This window comes from Homarus americanus, unplaced genomic scaffold (assembly GCF_018991925.1).
Source record: "Homarus americanus isolate GMGI-L3 unplaced genomic scaffold, GMGI_Hamer_2.0 scaffold11022, whole genome shotgun sequence".
Taxonomy (NCBI): domain Eukaryota; kingdom Metazoa; phylum Arthropoda; class Malacostraca; order Decapoda; family Nephropidae; genus Homarus; species Homarus americanus.
Genome location: NW_024737068.1, coordinates 8,791,498 through 8,818,384, shown reverse-complemented (window position 1 = coordinate 8,818,384; position 26,887 = coordinate 8,791,498). Strand labels below are relative to the sequence as shown.

At 41.7% G+C, this 26,887-nt stretch overlaps 1 protein-coding gene across 1 annotated transcript in view; it reads left to right on the top strand.

Moving 5' to 3' along the window:
• LOC121873069 (homeotic protein distal-less-like) overlaps window positions 1–26,887 on the top strand; it is a 55,649-nt gene that overhangs the window by 6,160 nt on the left and 22,602 nt on the right. The gene's annotated exons all lie outside the window — the stretch shown is intronic.

Sequence of the window (26,887 nt, the reverse complement as noted above, 5' to 3'; positions counted from 1 at the left end):
CTCCCTCACATTCTGTAGTCAAGGGATACCATTAAATCCTTCATCATGGCACAGTCTTGGAATCTGCGCCATCATTGGAACGTATTCTCAAATCATCATCACAAACTATACACGAATTGAACCTGACCTAATCTAAGTTATTGTTAGGTTAGATTAGGTTAGGTTAGGTTGGTTCTCGTCACATATAAGGTTAAATAATTCAAGTATAGGTATTCCAAGATCGCGCAAAAGACGTACAGTAAACACAAAGTCATTCCAAGATCGCGCCTACGAATTCCAAGTGACAACTGTGTATTCTCAAAGTGTATGGAGAGAGAGAGAGAGAGAGAGAGAGAGAGGTCATGGTGGCTGAATAAATATGTATGTATGATTGTGTATGTACGTATTGTGTGTGTATTGTGTATTGTCATGCGGCCAGGGTCGGGTGAGGGTATACGTAGGGAGGGGGTTTGTATACCTATTGTATGTATGTATGTATTTTTATGTGTGTGTATTCCATTTTGTATGTGTGTATATGTATGTATATCGGTCTTGTGTATGTATTTCCCATTTTTCCTATACCCTTCTTTAAACTATCACTGTGTCTCCTCTTCTTTATCTCTCTCTCTCTCTCTCTCTCTTATTCTCTTCCCTTTTGTGTTTTATTGGCCTTTTCCTCCTATATTTTCCTCTTTTATTTTTTTCCGTTCTTTCCTCTCTTATTTTATTGCCATTTTTTCCTCACATCTCCTTTTTCTCTCTTTCTCTCTTATATTAATTCCTATCGTCCTCATCTAATAATTATTCTCACTCTTATTCCATTCCTCCGTAGTTTCCCCTTTTCCTCTCTCTCTCTCTCTCCCCCTCCCCCTCTCCCTCCCCTCCCCTCATCTCTTCCTCCCCTCATCTCTGCCTCCCCCTCACTCGGCAATGAAAGCCAGACAAAGCCGCACTTAAGAATGTAATTGCTCAACAATCGTTCCATTACGAATAATAATCTACGATCTCGCCAAAGTGCCGACGATCCCGCCAACTTCCCCACCTATACGCCAAAGCTGTAAGTCGGGATCATACGCACGCCAGAGTCCTTCGGGTTTTTTTTTTTACGCCCAAAGTTCCGACGAGATTCCGCCTAGGTCACCGATTTTATTACCGAAAGATCGACAGGTTTCCCGAAGTGCCGATAAAGTTCGTTCGGTCCCCGATTTTAGACGCTAGAGTACCGACGAATCCGCTAAGTCCCCGAATTAAATACCCAAAAACACCGATAATATATCAGAAGTGCCGATGAACCCCGCTAAATCCTCCCGACTTCAACACCGAAACACCAACAATATACCCCGAAATCCCGACTAAAACTCGCTAGATCCCCGACTTGAACGCATGCAAAGTGCCGACGAACACCCCCCCCCCTACTCCCCGATTTACATTCCAGAACTGTAGACAATATCGCTAAACCTTCGACAAATTTCCATACGGCTCCCATGCCTATACTGATATACAAACACGCGCTCTAAACCCTTCAGGAAATATTACCAGACACTCAGACGACCTGTGTTATAGTTACGGTAATCTATACAGGTCCTGATCTATACTCCTTATCTTTCTATAATCTTCCTCATTTCTTCCTCCCTCACACCGGGAAAAGTTCACACGGTAGCGGAACAAAATGCCAATAGAGACAACCGGGAGAAGATCACTTTATATTACCGGTGGTTCTGTCTTGGTATTCACACACTATGGAGATAAAGAACCGGGACTACTCGTCGATCGCCAGCTCATCAACTCACCGACGAGTAGTTTATACCGGGATGTTGGCGGTTTCGTGGTTAAAGAGTCGGGCGAGTTTGCGTTATACCGGGAGTTCACCGCTGGCGTTAAACCCTGGCGGCGGACACACACACACACACACACATTTACATATTTCCTAATTATAATAATTTAAATATTTCTCAATTAAACAACATTGAATACAACATTATACAAGTACATACAACAATCACAATACATTATTTTTACCATCAAATATATTATTACTAATCTTACGAATACCTCTCTAAAAAAAACACAAAGACAACTACGCCTCAATATATCTATCCTTCGTTATATTTCACTATCGGGTAAAAAAAAAAAATGATGGTTAAAAGACACATAAGTATGCGGAAGTCGATCGTGGAAGACATCAGCCACGGTTCTCTCAGTGTCTTACAATTACTCCACGATGTGATAATTATGACACTTACTCGACCTGAGGATGGGACTAGTCTTGTTTTTCCCGCAGGTGTAATGGGGCGTGAGAGAATGTGTGTGTGTGTGTGTGTGTGTCTGGCAGGTCAGTGTCTACAGTCTTGAAGGGCAACGAGGGATTCACTACCATTCTGAACCACATATTGATAATATTGTGCATTTATAGAGGCTACGATCGTTTATATATATTCAGTATAAGGGATTCAATACTATATACGTCTTATGGTGTGTGTTTATAGAGGTTTCGATCCTTTATATAAGCTCAGTGGAAGGGATTCAACACCACATATGACTTATGATGTGTTTATGGAAGCTCCGATCATTTATCAGTACAAATACTCAATATTATGACATACAGAAGCCATTTAATCCTCAATGCCATAGTCACGTTACTTATATCTATAATATCACCTAAAACATCAAGTCATTCTTACGGTATAAATGTTCGAGTCATCTATGAAATACAGGTGTTCTGGTCAGTCACAAACTACTCAGTGATATGAGACGGTGTAAGAATTCTATAGTTTTTTCCTTCCGACAAAAACCTGAGCGTTTATATAACTCAGATGATAAAGACGCTGCGATGCTCACTTGTTCCACAATAGAGATTTTAATCCCCTTAAAGAATTTATAGATTTCCGCCATTTTGATCCTTTGTATAAGAGACCCCTGCGATGTGCACTTGTTTCACAACTTAAGAGATTTCCGCCATTTATAGATATTATAGAGATTTCGATCCCTTGCATGACACACACACGCACCCACACACACACAATTGAAAGATATTGCTTATAAATAGTACAAGTTTCAAGCCTTTGACAGTGACATAAGATAGAAGGTATTCGATTGCCTTAAGTACAGAAGTTATATTACAGGTGACACGCTGTAAGGTTTCAGATTGTATGAAGTGGAAAAGTTTCAATCAATCTTTCATCAAGATTTCTCAGGACTTATACTGGATCTGTGTTAATTTGTCAGTGTGAACGACCCAGTGGTGCCAGTGTGTGTGTGTGTGTGTGTTTAAGGGAAATGTTAAAAAGAGGTGAAATTTCCGATACCAAATTTAACACAATCTAATCTGACTTCACTTAATTTAATCAACTTAACCTCAATTAAACTTAACCTAACAACCTAACCTCACCCAAACTTAACCTAATCAAACCATACCTCACTTAACCTAATCTAACCACCTCTAATCTAACCCAACCTTCCATTCGTTCGGGTCGTTATGATAATTCGTATGGAGTATAATGTGTCCAGCAATGAGGGTGTTTTATCCACAACCTGGGAGACTGTTGTGTATTGGAGTAGCCTTCTGTTAGCGGTGGCTGGCTCCTCCTAACTCAGGGGGTCGACGTCGATATCTGAGTGGGTGTATTGACTAGGGTGTATGGTGCCTGCCAATGGGTGTATGGTGCCTGTGAATAGGTGTATGGTGCCTGTCAATGGGTGTATGGTGCTTGTGAATAGGTGTATGGTGCTTGTCAATGGGTGTATGGTGCCTGTCAATGGGTGTATGGTGCCTGTGAATAGGTGTATGGTGCCTGCCAATGGGTGTATGGTGCCTGTCAATGGGTGTAGGTGACCGTGGATAGATGTAGGGTGACTATGGGTGTAGGTGGTGTGCATGGGTGTCTCACTAAACACTAGAGCACAAGCGGCTATTAATGGCTAGTGTAGGTGGTTGTAAATAGGTGAATTAGCTAGTATAGGTGACTGTATCTAGGTGTAAGAATTAAAGGATTTTATTCAAGGTGAGAATAATACCATGATAAATTTAACCCCATGAATAGTTGACGATGCTTTGATTAGACAGGGAGAACACATAGGGCATATAGGTATAACACATAGGTATAACACATAGGATAGGTATACATATAGACACATATGTATACACTGATATATAAGACACATCTGGTACAATATATTACCACCAGGTGACTTGAGTTGTTGATATGTGCAGTTGGCAAGTATAGATATCTGAGACGACCTTAGGGATGGTAGTGAGGTAAGCAGGGCATTAAGGGCATCTCTACTCAGGTCTTAGGGTAGTGAGGTAAACAGGGCAGGGTATTAAGGGTAGCGATCCAGGGTGTGAACTTCCCATAGACTTCGTAAGCCCTTCCTTCCTTCCTTCCTCACCACTACCACAAGCTTCCCACGCTGGTGATGGTGACCCACTGTCGCGGTTAGTTGTGTCTGTCTGTCTGTCTATTTGTCTGTCGTCTATCTATTGTGGTGATGTTAGGGTCAAGATAGTGCTTAAAGAGATACAAAAAATAGAGGAAGAAATTATATAGTTTTTATTTATTTTTAATTTAATCGACTATCATAATGTATTGTATATTTCACATGATATAATTTTCGGGGAATAATTGAATAATTATAATATATTGAACAGTAAATTACAGGTAGGTTAGATATAAAAAAAAATACAAAATATATTAGTGTATTTTTTTGTATTTTATATTGGAAGGAATTATTGCCTTGGATATCGTTGTAAATATTGATAAGAAATGATAAAGTGTTATTATTAATTATGATGACACCAAGCAGGTATAATGATATTGATGGTCGTAATAATAATAATAATAATAATAATAATAACCAGTTCACAAAAAAAATTAATAAAATAACCAAGAGGAAAAAAATCACAACAAATGCCATAAAGAAATATATACAAACTAAAGATAAACAACAAAGAAAAATAAGAAAAACAATTCCTCAAGCGGCGATAAAAAAAAATACCCACCAGTCAGATCAGTACAGGCAGAAATCTTACGAACTTTGAATGAAGCTCCCCGTGATGGAAACCTTTAACATAGAGCTTCACCTGTAAGAGAAGAAGCCTCTAATGTCGTTTCCGTAATCACCAAAAAAATCTTACGTTAATTATATTATATTTTCTGTATGGTTGAGGAAGGTTAGTGTATAGTACAGTATGTTGGTGTATAGTCATTAAGACAAGTAGACAGGTGTATTGTGTGTTGCAGAATCATTAATACAGGTAGACAGATGTGTTTTGTGTTGCAGAATCATTAAGACAAGTAGACAGGTATGTTTTGTGTTGCAGAATTATTAACACAGGTAGACAGGTGTGTTGTGTGTTGCAGAATTATTAACACAGGTAGACAGATGTGTTGTGTCAGGTAGACAGATGTGTTTTGTGTTGCATCATTAAGACAAGTTATGTTTTGTGTTGCAGAATTATTAACACAGGTAGACAGGTGTGTTGTGTGTTGCAGAATTATTAACACAGGTAGACAGATGTGTTTTCGTGTTATTTTTTTCATTTGCGTTGCTTTAATAAGTCGATGTGTTGTAAAATTTATCTCCGTGTTAAGAATTAAGTGAGAAATGGTGAATGGGTTTTAAATCTTTATTATTATGTAAGGTGTTTAAGTATGATAAGATGTGGTGTTGTTTTATTTATCTCACAAGGGGAGAGAGAGAGAGAGAGAGAGAGAGAGAGAGAGAGAGAGAGAGAGAGAGAGACCTGTCATAAATCTGTACAGGGCTTGGGCTACCCACTCCGCTAATTCTCATTACTGGATTATACGCACCAGTCGCGAATTCCTGTAATTTTCACCCAACATTGTTTTTGGCGTGGCGCTTCTCCGGCGGCGGTGGCGGTGGGTACGGCGGCGGTGGCTGTTGGAAGAAGGATACCCTGATGGATCATTTTAATTATCTAGCTGGGACGAGGAGGGATGTGGGAGAGAGGGAGGGAGGGAAGGGTAGGAGGGATTATATCAAAGGCAACATTTTTATTTAGTGGTGGGAGTCAGCTGTGAGGAGCAAGACATTGAGGACCAGTTTGATGGTGGTCTCTCTGTTATTATTAGTATTATTATCATCGCGTCGAGTTTTATGGACTGATAAGACTCGGGACGTGTGCAGGGAGGGCGGGCACGCGGGTGCTCCTCACTGGTATTAGCCTCAACAACACTCTTCATTGTGTTCTCGCAAGCTTAATTGTGGGCACGGTGAAGGAAGCTAACATTTATCCCTTCACCATCAAAAGGTCTATTTTTGTTAACCATTGATGACTATGCTGATGTACAGGTGTGAACGGCTCAACTCTCAAGACCAGTCACAGCGAGTTAACTAACTGACTGACTGACTGACTGACTGACTAAGTGGCCAATTCATTCGTCGCTAATTGAAGAAGAATAAATTAATATCCTGGTGGAATATTTTATGTGCTGATAAATCCTCACTAAACGTCGCTAGAGGACATGTTAAATTAAATCCACAAAGGAGTTTATTACGTGTTATTGAACTGAATGGCTAAGACAGTCGGCGGCTATTTCTCATTATACCAATAACTCAACATTAACAATTTGCCTCCATCGTTTTTTTTTATTTATTTTTTTTTATTCCGACGATAAAGTTTCGAATATTAGATTATAGCGTTGTTGATAATCCGAGTGAATTTATAGCCCCCACCCCGATGCTCTATGAATGGTAAATATTGTTGGTGGTCGTGGTGGTCGTGGTGGTCGTGGTGGTCGTGAAAATATATCTGGAGTAACCTGGGTGCGGTAAGGTCCCTCCTGAGGTAGTATAGGTTCATGTAGAGAGTTTGTTTTGACTCTTTTTTTTTAAATTTTATTGTTTAAAAGTAATTTCTAGTTAAATGGTGAGTCGAGAGTCTGGTTGTTGAAGCACCTCTATACATAATAACAATAACAACATCAATAACAACATCAATAACAACAACAGTCCTTATATGTGAGTACCGAACACCGACTAGACCTTATACCGAACACCGACTAGACCTTATACCGAACACTCACTAAGCTTATACCGAACACCTACTGAAGCACATATACCGTTACTTATTGAAGCTTATAAAGATTAATTTAGCAATAACCTAACAAGACTTAACAAAATGAATAATGACTCACTCACTCACGCTGTATTCACTTGGTTCAATATTCATTTATCAGTTTATTCACTTAACATAATTTGGCTAACACGGAGTAGAGGGAAAGACTAATAATTTGTGAAGTCTTAAATGAAAAATATTTACTTAGGTTTAAGAAAATAAGTTATACGTCTAATAATGAATCGGGTTCGGACTTCTATTCGAGCGGTTCATTGGTTTCGAAGATTAGGTTCGATTGAGGTTGAGTTAGACCTAATCTCGGCATCCATGAACCTTCCAACCAGTGAATCCTTCGAGGTTAATGAATCATCGGATCCTAATGGGGCAGGTGAGGTGTTGAGGAGGGTGTGGAGGTGAAGTGTGAGGGCGTGGAGGTGAAGTGTGAGGATGTGGAGGTGAGGCGTGAGAGGGAAATGAGGTGAGGTAGCGTGAAGGTGTGAGGGTGGGAAGTAAGTTATGTCGTGTCTGAGGGAGAGAAGTGAGGTGAAATGAGGTGAGGAGTGGAAGGGAAATGAGGTGAAAAGGGTAAGGTAAGGGAGGAAAGTGAGAGGAAATGAGGTGAGAAGAGATGAAATGAGATGGCGTGCTGAAGGAGAGAAGTGACAGGAAATGAGGTGAGGTGGCGTGAAAGAGCCTAGGAATTAAACATGAGAGAGAGAGAGAGAGAGAGAGAGAGAGAGAGAGAGGATATACGTAATGTCTCTCACTCTCTAAATCTCTCACCACAACAAAAGGTTTATAACCCTAACTATCGAAGCTATATTGACCTGTTTAAAACCTCCGAACAGTAAGAGATTTTATGCAGCTAAATATGTAGATGAATTACACAGAGGATTTTATGTAGCTAAATATATATAATCGATTAATTACGTAGTTTATAGGATTTTAATGTGGTTAAATATACTGTATAAATAAATGGGATTTTTATGCACGTTATATTATATTAAAAATAAACCTATTGATGATAAAGGTTTTTGAGAATATGACGGTAATATATAGACAACAAATTTTATGTCTATTTCACATGTGTGTAAAAATGTGATAGAAAAAAGTCCCTTGAAGCCCAGCTCTGTGTGTGTGTGTGTGTGTGAAGGGGCCTAGAATTAATAAGTCTGTGAGTGTGTCTGTCTGTTTATCTCTGTCTACCAGCTTGTTTGCCTGTCTATTTGTTGTTTATGTTTCTGTATGTTGTCTGTCTGCTGTCTGTCTGTCTGTCTGTCTGTCTGTCTATGCTCATTTACCCGTTATAAATATCACACACAAACTAATTAAATATATATTTTTTATCAAACTCACTAAGTGTTTAAAGGATAATAACCTAATTAAATCACCTGAAATAACTTCCAAATTACAGTAAAATTAATTGACTGGTCGATACCGGTAATGAACAAATATTGTGTTGTAATGTAACTTGTTTTTGTTAATTACGTTCAGCTGTTACTCGGAAAAAAATATTTAGGAAGTCATTAGGGATGGTTAAGGCATTGTACTCAAATGATCAAGTTATTGTAATCAAGGAATTAAGACATTGTACTCGTATGGTCAAACTGTGTAAACAATAGACAAATCCATAGTACTCAAGGGATAAAAATCATAGGTATTAATTCTCTGTACTCAAACTGGAGTTAACATCGTACTCAAGGGAACTCGGAATACAAAAAAACAAAACAAGTAAGGATATTTAAAAACACCACAAAAAAAAACATCCCCTATAAAACACAAGCGAAAAATAAACAAAATATATTCGTTATTTCTACTCTCAGTATATGGTTCACCAACTCGCTTCCACCGTGAAAATTCGGCCCCGTGGCTAAAAATCATATAGCGATTCGTTTATATATGGCAGTTTCGTCAATATTTTGCAATCTGAATAAAATATTTGTTTTTTAGGGGGGGGGAGGGGAGGGGGTGTATGTATAAAATAAACTTGAGTAAACACGTATTCAGAGTTTATTTCTGGCGTTGTGAAATATGTAAACAGAGTTTTTAATTTTAATAGAAATGACTGTACAGCGGAGGTTACCAATGTGTAGTGTGGGTGGGGTGGGCTTGATGTGTGGGTAGCTGGGTGGATGAGTGTGTAGGTAGCTGAGTGGGTGGGTAGATGGGTAGGTGTGTGGGTGGGTAGGTGGGTGGGTATAGGTGGGTGAGTTTATTATTGTTGATATTATCTAAACAAGACTCAGGATTATTTGGTCTTGTTACATTATAATTATTAACACACACACACACACACACACACACACTATGTATACACTCTTTTCACACCAAAGTTTTACACCAATTTTCTCACTGAAATAGAACAATCAAGTTTTAATGCTGAACTTAACTTAGAGATTAAAACTGAACTTTTCATTTTAAGATCTAAGATTATATTGATCTTAGTAGAGAGAGAGAGAGAGAGAGAGAGAGAGAGAGAGAGAGAGAGAGAGCTATAGCGTGCTGGTGTTAACATGGTATAGCGTGTCAGCCAGGGAGTATTTTCTGACTATTTCTGGGAAACTCACCGACGTCAAGATATGATCCACTCAGCCACTCACTCACTCGACCACTCTCTGCTCCAGGTCACTCACTCACTCGTCCGACCACTCTCTGCTCCAGGTCACTCACTCACTCGTCCGACCACTCTCTGCTCCAGGTCACTCACTCGTCTCGCTCCAGGTCACTCACTCTCTCTGCTCCAGGTCACTCACTCACTCCTCCTCACCACTCACTCGACCACTCTCTGCTCCAGGTCACTCACTCACTCGTCCGACCACTCTCTGCTCCAGGTCACTCACTCACTCGTCCGACCACTCTCTGCTCCAGGTCACTCACTCACTCGTCCGACCACTCACTCGTCCGACCACTCCAGGTCACTCACTCACTCGTCCGACCACTCTCTGCTCCGGGTCACTCACTCACTCACTCACTCGTCCCACACTAACAGACATTAACCACTAATATGTTTAAGGGAGTTGAGTGACCTAGGTTCAGGTTTAATTGTGATGGTATTTAAAGGTCAAGATAGTTCAGTCTTCCTTGGTGATTCATTGTTAAGAGTGTAGCTGTGGTAAATGGTTCCTACACCTTGACACAGCAATACACAGCTAACTGGAGGGTGTAGCTGTGGTAAATGGCTCCTACACCTTGACACAACAATACACAGCTAACTGGAGGGTGTAGCTGAGGTTAGTAATAGCTTCTACACCTTGACACAGCAATACACAGCTAACTTAAGAGTGTAGCTGTGGTTGGTGTGAACTTCAACACCTAAAACAAACATCAGGTCAGAGTCAGCTAATGGCGGTCATCCTCAATAAAGGTCACACTCATTGTTATGCTTTGATGGGAGGGTAGGAGCCGGAAGGGAGCAAGGCAGGGAGTGAAGGGAGGGAGGGACAAGGGAGGGATAGGTACAGATTAACAAGGGAGGGAAGGGTAAGGCAGGGAAGGTCAAAGCAGGAGAGGTCAAGGCAGGAGAGGTCAAGGCAGAGGAGGACAAAGACAGGATGGACCCAGAAAATGAAGGTGTGGGGGTTAGGACAAGCGAAACAATTCCCTCGTCGATAATGATCCACGAAAGACAACATTACCAACCTATTTACAGTAGCTTAAACACACGTGACAGCGAGGATACAAGTGGGTGTTATTCTCCTCCAGGGTAATTTTCCTCTCCCTCCCCTGACCCCCTCCTGACCCCCTCCTGACCCCCTCTACAAACCCCCACACCCCTACCCCCCTGACCACACTACCACCCCCACACCTTAACCACCCTGACACCCACCTCACACCACCCACCCCCCCCCTCAAAAATTATCTGTAGATGAACCCTAACTTGGTGAGATTACAGTTCACGAGTGATTGAGACAGGGGAAACAGGGTGACTTGCTTCTACAGAGGGTTCCTTAATGTAGGGTGAGGGGGAGGGGGAGGGTGAGGGAGAGGGGGAGGGTGAGGGAGGGAGGGACGTGAACACCAACACTCTCCCCTCCACTTGTATGTGTGTTTGTGTGTGTGTGTGTGTGTGTGTGGGACAAGCAAGATGGTGTTGATTATATTAGTTCCTGGGAATGGTGGGAGGGAAGAGGAGTGGAATGGGGGAGAGGAGAGGGAATAGGAGATAGGAATGATAACTTATACATCAAACTCGTGATAACAGTAAATATCTCAACACTGTTTTCCTCCTCACGACACAGCAGACACCCTCTCTCCTAATGTTATGCGTTCACGACAAGACAAACCTCCCTCTCCTACTCATACTATGCGATTACAACACAACAAACACCTCCACCAGTCTTATGTGGCTATGACCTAAGAGACGCCTCCCAGACTCCCTCCCTCCTTCACCCACCCCACCCTAGTGACGACACCACAACCCCACACATCAGGAGGATATACAATACATATATATCATGTGGTTTTGGCGTAGAATAAGCTCCTCCACTGTCATGTTCTTACGACACAACAACTCCACCCTCCGCCCCAGGAGTAATACGCTATCGTTGTGTTATATATGATATCATAGTCGTGTGTTATAGCGTATATTGAGCAGACCGCAAGGTAAGTGTGTCCTTGGTTCTGCTCTCCCCCCCCCCCCGCCGTTTGCAATAATCATCAAGGACTGGCTAGCAACTGTGTGAATGTATGTCGAGCAGTTGTAGCTAACCACCTTTTGATTGGTTGAATTTGTATGTGTGTGTTGTGATTTTTGTTACATGTGTGTGTGTGTGTGTGTGTGTAGTTTATGTTCTTATGTTATGCTATGTTATGTTATGTTATATGCAGATGTTTACTCACTATAGCTAACTTTACGACCCCAAAACTCGCTAACTTCACTATAAACTCACGACCCAAAACTCGCTAACTTCACTATAAACTCACGACCCAAAACTCGCTAACTTCACTATAAACTCACGACCCAAACTCGCCTTCACTATAAACTCATAAAACTCAACTCTATAAACTCACGACCCAAAACTCGCTAACTTCACTATAAACTCACGACCCCAAAACTCGCTAACTTCACTATAAACTCACGACCCAAAACTCGCTAACATCACTATAAACTCACTACCCAAAACTCGCTAACTTCACTATAAACTCACGACCCAAAATCTCGCTAAAAAAAATCACTGAAAAACTCGCCAAAGGCAAAATAAAAAATCGCTTGTATTTATTTTCATTATGCAAAGTCATTAATACTTGCTATAATCATCACTACAACAGCCTCCGATGGTCCCCTGAAATTTTGCGTGTGTGTTAACATAAATTAAACACCTTTTTTTTTTACAATTTTAAGAAAAACAAATTAAAAAAGACAAATAAAACTGCTTAATTTATTTTACATTGAAGGAAAAACTCCCAGAAAAAAATAAAATATTAGTAATAGACTAAAAAAAATAAATAAATCCCCCCCAAAAAATATTATTTACAAAGTTTTAGACTAAAATCGTGAAGGTTAAGGACTGACAATTCTGACGTTTATGATTCAGTTCAGGATTTATTGTTTAAAATGAGTTGCTATTGTTTTTTATTCTCTTTATTCTTTTGTTTTATTGTTGTTTATATATTATTTATATAATATATTTATTTATTTATTTTACATATGTTGGAGGAAATGCCACGTGGTAACTTAGTCTTGTAAACTGTCTGTCTGTCTGTCTGTCTGTTTCTCTTGTGTGTAAAGCAAGCTTCTTGAAATGTGAATATGACCATTATTATTATTATTATTATTATTATTATTATTATTATTATTATTTGTCTAAGAATTAATCCGGATATATTACTTATTCGTTCGTGTTGGCGAAGGATTGCCACGGCGGCGTCTGGCGAATCCCGCACCATCAAAACTTTGGCAACACGAGCGATCACCAACGTCTGAGGCTACTTTAGTCGAACGTTCGCCAGTTTTCTGCCTGTGGTGGCGCTGTTGTTGTTTTTAATGGTTGTTCTTGTGTGTGTGTGGTGTGTGTGGTTGTTCTGACGTGTGTGTGTGTGTGTGTGTGGTGTGTGTGTGTGTGTGTGTGGTTTTTCTGACGTGTGTGTATATGTGTGCGTGTGTGTATTCTTTCTTATATCCTTCCTTATCTCCCTTATACCGAATATTTTCTATATATACTTCCCTTATACTATGACACCTTTAACACTTGTGCCATATACGAGCCATTGTTCCCAACTCGGCAAATATTCTCTCTCCCTTACGGCCAAATACGCTAATGATATATAAATTGCGTATATTTTACTGTACTTATTAACTTACGCTTGGCCTTGAGAACTGTTGACTGTAACTGGGACTGTCCTGCCATCGATGACTGGGTGACTGTAGCCATGTGACTGAAGAGGTGAGATTCTATACATGCCTGTTAAACTGACCGGGTGACTGTGTAGTATGATTCACTCACTGTCTATTTAGAAGCTACGGGTAGAATTGCAAGTACAGGTATGCAGACAGTTACAGGTAGACAGATATAGAGCTAACTAACGCAGGACAGGTAAATCAGCTGGTAGGCAGAAGTAATTAATTATACCACCATCAATTTATTTAACACCCTATAATTTATTTATTTTCTTGACTCTGTATAATTGATCATTTTGTTCTGCTTATTTATTCATTTATTCTCTTGTTTATTCATGTATTAGTTAGTTATTAATCTATTTACATATTCATCATATTTATTTATATAATTTGTGAACGAAATTTTATTATGTTAGGAATATTTATGACGAAATGGAGAGAGAGAGAGAGAGAGAGAGAGAGAGAGAGAGAGAGAGAGAGAGAGATTCTCTTAATACTGGATAGCAGTCGTGGATGATAGCGAACGCGAATGATAGCGGGCGTGAATAATCGCGAATGCGAATGATAGCGGGCGTGAATAATAGCGGACGCATATGATAGCGGGAGTGAATAATAGCGGACGCGAATGATAGCTGGCGTGATTAATAGCGGACGCGAATGATAGCGGGTGTGAATAATAGCGGACGCATATGATAGCGGTCGTGAATGATAGCGGACGCAAATGATTGCGGACGCGAATGATAGCGGACGCGAATGATAACAGGTATGATTGATAGCGGACGGAATGATAGCGGTCTTGAATGATAGTGAATAGCAGATGAGGATAGCAACAGGATAGCAACTTCGATTGATAAAACATGATTAAAAAAGATGGCGATCGTGGCGACCGTAAATGATATCAGATAATACCACAGCATTATAACCAAACATGATAGCAGCAGATAATAGTAGGATAACGACCATGAATAATAATAGCAAAATAGCCACTTCAGAAGATAGCAGGATAGTAATGAAGAGGGAAACACAAACACACACACACACACACACACACACACACACACGAGTTATCACAGTGATATCAACTTACTAAGGTGAGGTAGCATTGGTATCGACTTTATCTTAGAGGCATGTAAGTGCATGGACTGATTCAATTACCGATAAGGTAAGGCAACACCTGACCAGGGCGTCTGTGTCCCTCCCTCAGGCAGCTCTTGATGACACGGTGGCTGTGTTGTTCCGAGGCTCGCGTGGGTATCTTGCAAGAACCAGTCCCAGGGTTCGACGTTCATGATATATTTCTGTGGGTTTTTTTTTTTATCTGAGAGAGAGAGAGCACACACACACACACACACATATATATACACATACACATACACTCCTCCAATCATACACACAACACACCCCTCCTACACCCCCTACCCCTTCCACCCCCAACATTCACCCATTCACAACCTAACACACATTCAGACAGAGAAAACCCAATAACTGACCTCATAACATTCCTGCATCATTCACATTTTTGCGTAACAATACTGAATGTTACTTATTATAGTGTGATCTGTCAGAATGATAACAAAGGCTTGGTTAATAGTGTGTGTGTGTGTCCGGGAGTCTAGGGAGGAGATAACACGGAACATGATAAAGATAGTGATAAGGTGAAGGTGTATCTGTAAGCAATAAATACGAATGAAGAAATAGATGAGAGGTAGAGTGTTGGTGGAGGAGAGAGAGGAGGTGAGAAGGAGTGAGAGAGAGGGAGGGGGTAGGCCAGAGGGAGAGGTAGAGAGGGTAGGTGTATAAGAAGGAAGGAAGGAAGTGAAGGAGAGAGAGGGTAAGGGAGAGGGGCGGGGAGAAGGACAGGGTAAAAAAGGCTGTTTGTGTGTTGTCGGATAAAAAGGGCAATAGATTCAGGTAGGAATGTGAGAAGGGCAAGTGTGTGACTATGACCTGCTATGGATGATGATGATGATGACGAGTGATTTACACACACACACACACACACATACACACACCTGTTTAACTTATCATTAATTAAGTTAACATGTGTACCTTCTTTCTAGTCACTTAACCTAACCTAACCTACAACCATTCTATCCGACCATTCAACCACAACCGGCAACTACAACCAACATTTTTAATACGAAAATTCGGATGTGAGAGTTGGTGTGAGAGTGAGGTCTGGTGTCGGGTAGTGCACGACAACCCGACCATCGCGTGCAGCCCTCCTCGACACCCCCGACCGATTGACCGAATAACTTATAATACTAAAGCTAAGGAGAGAGAGAGAGAGAGAGAGAGTTTTGTTGAGTTTCCATTTTTTCTTCCTTTCGTTTCACGTTTTATTATTATTATTATTCACTACCACATTATCCACAACAAAAAGCTAAAACCAACAAGTTATCAGCTGCCACACGTCAGAGGATCCGCCAAAGCTAACAAGCTCTGCGGGGATCGAACCCGTGTGCCTATGCATGAGCGAGTTGGCCGCTTCTGCTCAATGACTTCAGTGAATAGCAGCAATTACCTGACTGTAAGATCGTGGGAGAGTGAGTGAGTGAATGAGTGAGGGGAGGGAAGGGAGGGAGGGAGGGAGGGAAGGATGATGTGAGGGAGACAAATTGGAGGAAAATGAGAAGTAAGGAGGAAGAAATGTTGATGTTGTTTGTATAGATATATTTTATATGTACTTTTGACTTATATGTATTCACTCACGTTCATACACACACACACATACACACATGGGAACTGTCACGATTACTGCATTAACGAGTCAAGCTGTCACTCCCCACTCTTCCCTCCCTCCTTCCCTCCCTCCACTTGACACTCTCAGCCCCACTTCTTGACACCTCATTCCCTCCTCTCGACATCAACTTCCCTCCCCCGGTATTAACTCTCCTTCCCACCCACCCTCCCTCCCTTCCTTCCTTCCATCCTCTCCTGGACACCTCCCTACTCTCCCCAGAACACCCTCCCACCCTTACTCTCCCTTCCTCCCCAGTACACCCTCCCCACCCTCTCATCTACAGCCTTTGACGTGGCGACAAATCCTCCACACTCTCATCCCCCAATAATCGAATCTTAGGTAGGGGGAGGGGGATCTCTATGGGGGGTTCCCTAAACAGAGGGGGTCATTTGCGGGACCCCCTCGGCCGGGAGCGTGTGGTCTCAGCGGGACGTCATTGGTAACTGATCGCTAACTGATTGCTATTGACCATTATTAATATCTCCTAGCGGTGGGGGGGCGGCGCTGGGACGAGGCTGAGAGGTTGGGTGGGGAAGTGGTATGGGTCGTTAGGGAAAAGGGTGGGAGGGTTTGAGGAAGGAAGGGAAGGAAGGGGATGGGAAGGATATAAGAAAGGAGGAAAGAGGGTGGGAAAAGGAGAGATAAAGGGATAGAAGAGGGAGGGAGGGGGAAAGGGGGAAGGAGGGAGGGCAAGTAAGAGAGAGAGAGAGAGAGGAGTCGAGCTGAGGTCATCATAGTTCAAAACATCTCGCATTTAATTTAGCGAAAGATTGAGTGAGCAAAAAAAAGTCCCTGTGTGAATTAGACCATAAAAAAAAGACGAGAGAAACATTCCAAAACTTTTTTCATCTGGGGAAAAAACCAACCACACTGTCAGCAATGAAGACGTTATATACACGGAAGTCGTCAAATTACGGTAATAAGCATGTGAGGGCGTGATACATATAACATGGGGGTGGGGGGGGTGGAGAACGTGGTAAAAAGCAGCAAAGAAAATGCGGTGTAGTTTGGGGGGGTTGTTTACACTAGGTCTCGTATCATTGCTTGGCGGAACAGATTCATTGGCAGCGGGTATTGTCCACGCCTGGGAGTGGTGGTTGTGGGAGGGGAGGGGGGGGTGCTAGTCCAACCACACAGCTGTCAGTCTTGGTACTCGGAGATGACACACACACACATATTTGACACTTAATCCCTTATAGTTTTTCATCATATGACACTCGATCTTCACCACTGACGCATTCATATTTGACACACAACTCTCATTTCTGACGCCCAACGTGCCATGAGCAGTGGGTGGCTGACATCTGGTGGGCGAGTGTCGCTCCCTGACAAGTGATTTTGTGATGGTTGATCATTATTACGGTCGTTCCTCACCTGTAAGTAATTAGTCCATGACCGACATTCGTGCTTATATACACTCACCTAGACCTACACCTACATCCACACCTACACCCGCACCTACTTTCGCGCCCACGCCCACCCCCACGCCCACAGCCACCCAAAACACCTTCCTGGATGACATGGTGTACAACAGAGAGATTTATCCCGCCTCTAGCATCAAGTTCTTCTCCTCCTTCTCTTCCTCTCCTTTCTCCTCCTTCTCTACCTCCTCTTCCTCCTCCCACTCCCCTTCCTCCTTCCCTTACTCTTCCTCTTTCCTTTCCTACCTCCTCCTAAACCTCCTTGCTGGATCTTCACCGCCGCCCACGCACCAGAGGCAGCCACAATACTGTTTTTCTTGTTGATTATCGGGGAGGGAGGTGGGGAGAGTGGGAAGTGGGGAGGTGGGAGAGAGGAGTAGGGGTGAGGAGGTGGGAGAAGAGAATAGGGGTGGGGAGGAGGTGGGGGAAGGGGACGAATAACATGGAGACGTCAACAGCGGGGAGGATAAATAACACAGGAGGTGGCCAGCTGTGAGGGGGGGGGTAGCTATAGAGTGGTGGGAGTAGAGGGGGTGGCTAGTAGAGAGTGGCTAGAGGGGTGGCTAGTAGGGTGGCTAGTAGGGGAAGGCTATTAGAGTGGTTCTAGAAGTTAAAGAGGATGTGATGTGTCTGTCACGATGCACATCTCTCCAAAACTGATAGTGTGGCTATTTTATTGATGAGTAATTTATAATTGTTATATACTTTAACTGTCGTTTTCTCTCTGTTTCTCTCATTTATTCTCTCTTTTTCTTCTTTTCCTCTTTCTCTGTGTATATGTATGTGTGTTTCTTTTTCACTCTCTCTCTCTTGTCTTCTCCCTCATTTTTTCATCTCTCACGACGGCAAAATGTAATAGGAACAAGATAACACAGACTTCCTATAGTTAGCTACACTTGTCATCTACACTGAATGTTCTTTATTATCAGCCCATCTCTAATCCAACAAAATTCTCTTACCAGCTTCATCTCTCGTCATCTACATCTACCACTATCAGCAGCTGCATTATTCTACCACCAACAAACCGCACACAACACACCCAGTACAGCATCCCAAAACATTATCTTTACCCTTAATAAAAATCTATCCACACCTCTGTCCTGACGTATTCTCACCTGACTGAAAATTGTGAAAATTTTCTCCATTTCTTTGGCTATCTCACTGACGACGTGTGAAAGAGTGTGGAACTGTGGGCTGTCGAGAGAGGTGAGGGAGAGTGTCATGGTCTGCATACCTATAATCTGTCTCTTATATAAAATTCAGATTTTTGGGGTTTACAGACCACAAGGCAGTGAGGAGTAGAGTACATGAGGAGGGAGAAGTAAGGATGATGTTACCATGTACATTCACACACACACACACACACACACACACACACGACAAACATACTGACAATTTCCCCTGTGACTCGAGCCGTTCTGGTAGATAATCACTCGTACTGAGAGACTCTTATAGCTGTCTGCGGTTGTCATTGTTGTTTGTTTTTTTATCTTACCAATGTGTTTAAGGTTCGCTGTCAATGGTTACCTGTTACTACTGAGGTATCATTGGACTGATGTTCTTGTGATTAACAGACCATCAGGGAATTATTGTTTGTTACACTGGTAGGTAGTTAAGTGATAGGAGGGAGGGGTCTTCGGGATCACATGAAGATTAGGCACCCCCGTTATTTTACCTGGCAATTAAACACCCTATCTTAACCGAACCTAACCCGTTCTAAGTAAGGGTTAAAGACTGCATCTCATGAACAACCAACCCCCTTTCTCAACCCTTCCCTTCATTCTCATCTTCCCCTTCCCCCTCCCCTCCTTCCTCCTCCTCTTCCTCCTCCTCCTCCTCCTCCTCCTCCTCCTCCTCTCCTCCTCCCTCCTCCTCCTCCTCCTCCTCCTCCTCCTCCTCCTCTCTTCCCCTCCCTACAAGCTGAGTAGTACATACAACGGGGTCCTTTTCTATGTGTTTTTTGTCACTGTATTAGGAAATTCGAGTCAGGTCTGTAACCTAACCCTGATTATGCCCCTAAAGACTCTTGCTTATAATTACGGGTTACAGTAGGGTGATACTCTCCCTTGGTGATTGGACTTCAATTGTGTATTTCAAAATTGTCCAATCTCTTGTTTAACTCACCCAATCACATATATATAATCAATTACAATCACTATACATCTACCAATCTATCAATGGCTAATCTTTCACAATCACTATATATCTCCAATCCATCACACTATATAATCAACCAATCTTCCAATCTTCAATCTGTATATTTGATTCTCCGTTCCACACCTAATCCGATGACTGAATCCTCTCGTCTCCCAATCTTTTGATCTGAATCCTTGTCATTTATACTTTTGTCGAGATGATTATGTGTTTATGGTTTCTACACCTACATTTATTCAACCAGGTGTGTAAATGTTAATCACACCTGTCTGTGTCTGCCTGTCTTCTTCTCATCCTCATTTCCATTTTCTCCTTCCTTCCTTCCTTCCTTCCTTCCTTCCTTCCTTCCTTCCTTCCCTCTCTTTGTAATCTACACTCACATCGATTCGCCTCACAAAAAAAATATCCACTTCACTAATTATCAGTCATTATCTTCTAGTTCTTCTTATGTCCATCTTTATCCCATTCATCTACGTCTTTGATTAACCCAAATCTTATCTTTTTTTTCTTCTTATCTTTCCCTTTCTCTTCATTCTATTATCTCCATTTTTATCAAGTTCCCACAAGATACAATTTACCCATCGATCATATTATTTTTGTATTTACCTTATATTCCCGTTTCTCTTATGTGTCTCACCTGTAATTAAAATCTCATTCGTTCTTTCCGTCTTTACCTTCTCTGTGTTATCGATCTGACACGAAAAATGCGATACAGTCATTAGCGAAGGGTTGGTCTTGTCTCTCGCTCGCTAATTACCACTGGCTGGTCACCCCACAGACCAAACTACAATGGCTGATAATTTCTGGTGATGTCGCATAATTTGTCATTCAGAATAACCTACACACACACACACACACACACCCACACACACCCTTTACTCCCTATCCCCTATCCTTCCATCCCCTTCCCCTAATCTTCCCCAACCTAACCTCTCTTCTCCCCTCCTCATCACCCCCTACCCTAACCCTCTCCCTTCTCTCCTGTCCCCCCCTCCCTCAGCTCACCATCCCTCGGTTAGGTTAGGTTAGGTTAGTTAAGGGTGGCTAATCTTCAGGTGATTCTCTTGTGGGGTCTCAGGTGTTGATTAACTGACTGACTGATTAACTGGTCGATTGACTGACTGGTTGACTGATTGACTGACTGACTGGTTAATAGATTGACTGACTGATAAGTTAACTGACTGATTAACTACTGACTGACTGACTGACTGACTGACTGACTGACTGACTGACTAACTGACTGACTGACTGACTGACTGACTACCTCACCAGCCGACATAAACACCTCAACACCTTTCTTTACCTCTTCCTACTCCGTTTCTTTTCTTCCTCTTCATTTACTCTCTCACCTTCCTATTCTCTCCTTCATCCTATCTCTCACCTTCTTTCCTCTCCCTTCCTCTCTCTCCCTTTCTTTCTCTCAATCCTCTTTCTCTCCCTTTCTTTCTCTCAATCCTCTTTCTCTCCCTTCCTCTCTCTCCCTTTCTTTCTCTCAATCCTCTTTCTCTCCCTTTCTTTCTCTCAATTCTCTTTCTCTCCCTTCCTTTCTCTCAATCATTCAAATTCCTCATGACCCATAACCTAGCTATCATCCCCATCACCTCTGTTGACATACGCACATACGCATGAAACAGTTCGCCTCTCCAAGACTCATACATGCGTAAATAACACGTATCAGCTGGCACTATACGCGTCAATATGGAGCTCATATATGCGTAACAAATATGCATAAAATAGTAAGTAACCTGGCAATATGCTTCAACACACACACACACACACACACACACACACACACACACACACAATACCTCACCTGTGTTGATTCTCACCTGGTGATAACGAGGACCAAGGTGACACGTCGAAAGAATTTACAATACTTGATGTCCTTGTGAGGAATGAGACAATACTTCTCTCCCTGTATCTCCCTGTCCTCTCTTCCCTCCCTACCCTCCCTGCCCCTCCCTACCCCTCCCTACCCTCCCTGCCCCTCCCTACCCTCCCTACCCTCCCTGTTCTCCCTTAACAAGTTATCATCAGGTCGACACATGATATAACAAGAGTGTCAAATTCCTCATTATTCCTCAGTTGTCTTTTAAGAGAATGTTGTAGGTGAGGTGAAGTGAAGTGAAGTAAAGTAAAGTGAAGTAAAGTGAGGTGAGGTGAGGTTAGGTTAGGTTAGTCATATCATGAGACACTTGTTATTCGTGTTAGAGTTGTGTTGTGTGAAGGCTGAGGGGGAATGACAAACAGTGTATTGTCTCTAAAGTCACACACACATACACACACATACACACACACACACACACACACACACACACACACACACACACACACACACACACACACACACACACACACACACTTCCTCTCTGATCCTCTCGTTTAAGGTCCACACGCACGGAATCTTGTAATGAATTTTCAACCCTAAAGAATATAATTTGGTGATAATTTGGTGATAAAGTAATCAATCCACTTGGCCAATGACATAACGATATGGTGCGAGGAGATGGTATACGTGTTGCTTACTAGTGCGGGTTATAACATTGGCTATAACTGTACTAAAAGTTAAACACAGATACAGTAACAAATCTATAGTAGAGTGCGTCCCAAATATGTATAGTAGAGTGCGTCCCAAATATGTATAGTAGAGTGCGTCCCAAATATGTATAGTAGAGTGCGTCCCAAATATGTATAGTAGAGTGCGTCCCAAATATGTATAGTAGAGTGCGTCCCAAATATGTATAGTAGAGTGCGTCCCATATGTATAGTAGAGTGTGTTCCAAATATGTATAGTAGAGTGCGTTCCAAATATGTATAGTAGAGTGCGTTCCAAATATGTATAGTAGAGGTGCGTCCCATATGTAGAGTAGATGTTTAGTAGAGTGCGTCCCATATGTATAGTAGAGTGCGTCCCAAATATGTATAGTAGAGTGCGTCCCAAATATGTATAGTAGAGTGCGTCCCATATGTATAGTAGAGTGCGTCCCATATGTATAGTAGAGTGCGTCCCAAATATGTATAGTAGAGTGCGTCTCAAATATATAGTAGAGTGCGTCTCAAATATATAGTAGAGTGCGTCTCAAATATATAGTAGAGTGCGTCCCAAATATGTATAGTAGAGTGCGCCCCATATGTATAGCAGAGTGCGTCTCAAATATATAGTGCGTACCATATGTATAGTAGAGTGCGTCCCATTTGCCTTACGGATCATTTAGGTTAACACAATAAATATTCTTGCGGTATATGAGGAGACAACGGCGGCCACACTACTTGATTACCTGTACTACATCCATACCTGTATAATTAGGTACCCATTCACACTTGGGTCGACTGTAGGTGCCCCCGAAAAATAAACCAGGAACTCTTAGGAATGAAAACAAACCTTGTAACCCACTCCTCTACATTTCTTCCTCTTCCTTCCACAAAGAAAAAAAATACACAGATAGAATCAAAACAATAAATCGGTTACATAATAAAAAAACAAACATATTATTACATCCACTTTGTGTTTTGACATTTTTCTTAACAAACATTAATTGTCTCGTAAAACAATCATAACTATGTCTGTTTTTGTCTATAACGAAGGAACAACTTTATATCGCTGTGTGTGTGTGTGTGTGTGTGTGTGTGTGTGTGTTACTACCTAGGTGGGGGAGGATGAGACAAGGAAAGTGTCGGAAGCAGGTGGAGCATAGCAGGAAGATGGAGGTGAAGCAAGGATAAAGTGGAGCAGGTGTGGGGGGTGAAGCAAGAGAGGAAGTGGAAGCAGCAGGTGGAAGTGGGGGCGGGGTGAAGCAGGTGGACGCTGAAGACCTCTCACAGGACACCGCTCTTGATGTATATGATAACCGCCAACAGTATGCAAATTACACCACTATTGATCAAGATTATAATCCAAAGAGGCCGACCCGATAGTGTGTGTGTGTGTGTGTGTGAGACGTTCTCAGCTTGACGTGATAAATGAAAGTCGTCGTACTCATAAGGTTAAGATATCGTACTCAAGGGGATTAAGTCATCGTACTCAAGAGGATTAAGTCATCGTACTCAAGGGGTTAAGTAATCGTATTCAAGGGGTTTAAGTCATCGTACTCATAAGGTTAAGTCATCGTACTCAAGGGGTTAAGTAATCGTACTCAAGGGGTTAAGTCATCGTACTCAAGGGGATTAAGTTTCAATTCAATCCTCGTTAACACCAATCCACAGAGTCTGGCGTTTCCCCTTGGTCCCTTGCATAACACGCCAGTTTACGCCAGACGAATCTTCGCTTGAGTATTGTCCGGGTAAGCACAGTTAACATTATTGGTTCCTGGTTTGCAGATTTGGCAATTATGACCCCAATTACCACTTAAAGACCAATTAGGAGAGAAGTTTAATTGACCATTTCATCAGTCTCCTTAGGGATTAGTTTTCCTCAAGGCTCCAAGCACTTCCTATCTTCCACCTCCTCTCACCTGTCATGTCGTGTCGCACCTTCCACCCCCCCCCCCCAAATGTCATGTGGCAATTAAGTCATCAACAATCAAAGTGTCATTAGATTAACAAGTAAGCACCACACATAAACATGAAGACCCCTCATTAAGTGGTGTGACACGATGGCCTCCTAACACAACCTCACCTCACCTCACCCAGTAGCTACCAGGTGTTGTGTCCGTCAGGAGGAGTTGGGAAGGAGGAAGGGGGAAGCCATGCTGGTGAAGGGTGTTGGTGAAAATTTAGCAACTCTGTGGGAAAAGATATATTGTTTAGAGTCTATTTCTATTACTACTATTGGTGCTATTGTTATTTTTACTACTATTGCTGTATTAATTATTTCTACTTATTTTTACTACTACTACTACTACTACTACTACTACTACTACTACTACTACTACTACTACTACTACTGCTGCTGCTGCCTTTCTCTTTCCCCCTCTCACCTATTGCCCTCCTTCCCCCCTCCGTCCTCCTTCCCCCCACACCTTGCCCTCTTTCCCACCTCTTGCTCTCATTTCTCCCTCCCCCCAACTCCCCCCTCCCTCTCCCTGGCCTCATTTCTCCCCTTAGCTGATATCTCCCCTCCCTCTCTCTCTCTCTCTCTCTCCTTCCTTCCTTCCTTCATTCCTTCCTGCAGTTATCATTATGTAGCGAGTTTTTGTAGCGGGCCATTTGCTAATAATAATAATGATGATGATGATGATAATACTAATAAAAAAAATCTAAAAAAACAACATCAAAAAACAACAAACAAAATAACAAAAACAAAATAACCAAAACAATAACATAGCCAACAATAACAAAAACAACAATATCAACTAAACAAACACACATACATCACACTACACCATCCTACCACTACACCATAATCAATCACTATAAATCACCATTACAGTTACACACACAAATGTTCAAGACGAAACAATAACAAGTGAGTGTTTTACAGTATTGAACAGAGTCTATACCATAACACACACCTCAATCGACGATCCCAGATATATTTAAGAGGTATGCTGGTATGCTAGTGGTTATACCTGATAGATCGAGAGGTATATCAAGGTTCTCGTGTGATCAAAGGTAGGAGGTATTAACAGGTGAGAGAACTTGGTAGATAATACATTGGTTGGTGATGATTGAGAGAGAGATAGAGAGAGAGATAGAGAGAGTAGGGTGATAGATGGGGGTGATGGTAAGAGAAGGTGAGTGAGTGAGTGAGTGTGGGAAGGTGTTCGTAGTGATAGCAGGTGTTGGGAGTGAGATGCGTGGCTTACCAACACCTGCTGCCACACACACACACACACACACACACACTATCTTCCCTTCATCTCTTTGCTTCATTTATCAAAAAAATTGACCTCTTCCTTCTTTATTAATTTACCTTTCCCTCACCTCCCTATCCTCCTCACCTGTCATTATTAGTCACTTAGGAAATATTTACCTATTTATCATTTTTTTTTTCCTTTTCGTAGGTTTTCATTCTTTGTTTTTTTTTGTTTTTTTTCCTTTCACACGGTTTTATTGATTCGTTTTTAATTCCTCTGATTGTTTTTGAGTTCCTTATCATTCGATCTCTCTTCAGTTAGCTGAACTTAACCAGAATTAAACCAAACTAACCTAATCTAACCTAACCAATCTACTAGTGTACCGTAATCTAACTTAACTAACCCTTAACTTAACCTAACCAAAGTAAATTTAACTTAGATTAACTTATCCTAATCAATCTTTACATAATTTAATCTAACTTAACCTAACTTTAAAGCTTGAAAAAATACACACACACACACACACACACACACACACACACACACACACACACATACACACACACATAGTTAGGACGACACTCGTGGCAATTCCAAGTTTATTATCACTTTTTATTTGGGCCCTAAAAGGTTAATTAAATGGTAATTATCTCTTATGTGTGTGAATGACTTGTTTTTATTATGTTTAGCTGAGGTTAAAAATGACCAGGTAAGCTAAAGCTCTCATTCACGATAGCTGTTATTAGCTTTTATGCGTCTGTTTGTGGCTGGGTATCAGGCATTGCGTGTTGATGGTATTAACGAGGTTAATCTTCAGGTTAAACAAAAATATCTGTTAGGTTCTTGATGTTAATATTCCTTTGACATACACCTGTTGAGCTCTATTAGCTCGGCCCTGCACTTGACAACCTTCCCCTTTGCCAATTGTAAAGTCAGGTACCTTTTAACAATTGGGTCGACTAGAGGTGCCCCGGAATCGAATCAGCGACCCATTGGAAGATAATTAAGAAGCATTTATTTGATATAACACACACACACACACACACACACACACACACACACACACACACACGCTATTAGTATGAGTTCTGCAGCATCTAGTCTCACCACACAACTTGCATTAGTAATATCCACAGACTCCCACTACCACCACTATTACCACTGCCACCACTATTACCACTATTACTACTACCACCACTATTACCACTACCACCACTACCACCACTATTACCACTACCACCACTATTACCACCACCACCACCACTGCTACCACTAGCATCACTATTCGCATCACCACCACTACTATTAGTACCACCACAATTACCACTACCAATAAACATCACTACCATCACCACTACCATCAATAACAACAATACAACCAACAACAACAAAAACACCATCACCCCTACCATAACCACCATCACTACCACCATCACCCCT